The sequence below is a fragment of the Seriola lalandi genome, unplaced genomic scaffold (assembly GCF_002814215.2).
Source record: "Seriola lalandi dorsalis isolate HSWRI2012SDOR001 ecotype SW California unplaced genomic scaffold, Sedor1 jcf7180001975119, whole genome shotgun sequence".
NCBI lineage: Eukaryota > Metazoa > Chordata > Actinopteri > Carangiformes > Carangidae > Seriola > Seriola lalandi.
This window is the reverse complement of record NW_019445785.1, coordinates 1-1547: the sequence shown is the minus strand read 5'-3', so window position 1 is coordinate 1547 and position 1547 is coordinate 1. Positions and strand designations below refer to the sequence as shown.

At 37.9% G+C, this 1547-nt stretch overlaps 1 long non-coding RNA gene across 1 annotated transcript; it reads left to right on the top strand.

Annotated features, from left to right (window-relative positions):
- On the top strand, positions 1–947 carry LOC111655134 (uncharacterized). The gene is made up of 4 exons (XR_002760785.2): positions 1–22; positions 384–423; positions 678–709; positions 881–947. It is a non-coding gene; the product is annotated as an uncharacterized LOC111655134 (long non-coding RNA).
- The last annotated feature ends 600 nt before the right edge of the window (positions 948–1547 follow it).

Here is a 1547-nt window from a genome sequence, read left to right as displayed (position 1 = left end):
CTCATTATCAGACCCAGCAAAGGTACAGTAACAATAATGCATCAACATCAATAATGCAACAATCCCAGTCCAAAGATATTCATCTATCCAAGATTGGCTGCACACTGGGCCATTTCTGTTATTGAACTACCTGTGATTTACTTTTGCACGTTTGGGTTATGACGACATTAAACACCAAATTTCAGGTGCAAAATAATATAAAGCTGCGTAGCGATGAGGCCGCGTCCTCCCCTTAGTAACTAAAACATCACAAAATGATAGGAACAATGTCCAGAGATGTACAAGTAAAAACCTGACATCTTCCTGTAGATTTTCTAGGCCTTTGAGATAAATCATGTTGCACTGACAACTACAACTAAAGGAAAAATATCTGGTTTGTACAGGGAGAGACGCAAGACAGAAACTTCCTGACATCCCAAAATGGTACGTGTGATGAATCATATTGGAAAGTAGTGTTTCCTACATGTCGCTGGAGATGACACACTCTGACTTCTTTTTTCCGTTGTGCTGGTGAATTGATGGGTAAAGTTTTTGAGTACTATATATAGATAGATGTTTATCTTTTGCCTGTTTTTGACCTAAAGGTCACAGTTGTTTAAGTGGCGCACTTCAAACAGGCTGATTTGTGGGTGAAATGTCATCGGCTGCTTGATTTAAAGTTGAAATTTCTTTTCCAGTGGTGGCCCCAAAGGTCCTGATAGAGGTTTGAGTAAGTCTAATAACCAATTTATAAATTCACTGATATGTAAGGTGCATATTAATAGTGTTTTTGGTTCTATTCCAGCCCCCTGAATGTTTCATTTTTAGCCTAATCAATAATGACTTAATGAAGGATTTTTTTTTTTCTTTCTTTCAATTTCAACACTTTCTCTAATTTCAGGCTCTGATATTTATGCTGAGATCCCAGAAGGCAAAGCAGTCTCTGCTGGTGAGTAGAGATTGATTTACCCTGATATCCCTCAGCAGCACATTGCTATCAATATCAGTTAATTACAAACAGGTCCATTTTAAAAGTAACAAAATCATCTTGCTCTCCTTCCTCCTTGAGAAAGAACCATGTTGAAAAATCATTACAACATGTGACAACTTTAGAAAAAGTGGAATTTTTTTATTGTACAGAGGGTGGAAGGAGAAAACTTTCAAAACTGCTCTGAAAAATTCACCCTGGACTGAACAAGCACTTTTTGTGACGCAAGTTTCAGTTTCAACCAAAACATTTGACCCGATCAACACGAACATGTTGTTGTATATAAAGCTCTTTCTTCCCTGAAGTACCTGCAGAAGTTTTAACATGTGGCTCACCTGTACACCTGCATTTGTTCCCGTGGCTTTAGCACTTCAAGGCCTTTGTTTACTTGAGGCACCTGAATGCAGCACAGTGTTGTCAAAATGAGTTTGAAAGATTAAGTTGCTGGTATAGTTAAAAAGTTTCATCAAAAACATCAGTACATTAAACAAATATTGTCTCTGTTTCCTTTTTTTCTGTGTGTGTGTGTGTGTGTGTGTGTGTGTGTGTGTGTGTGTGTGTGTGTGTGTGTGTGTGTGTG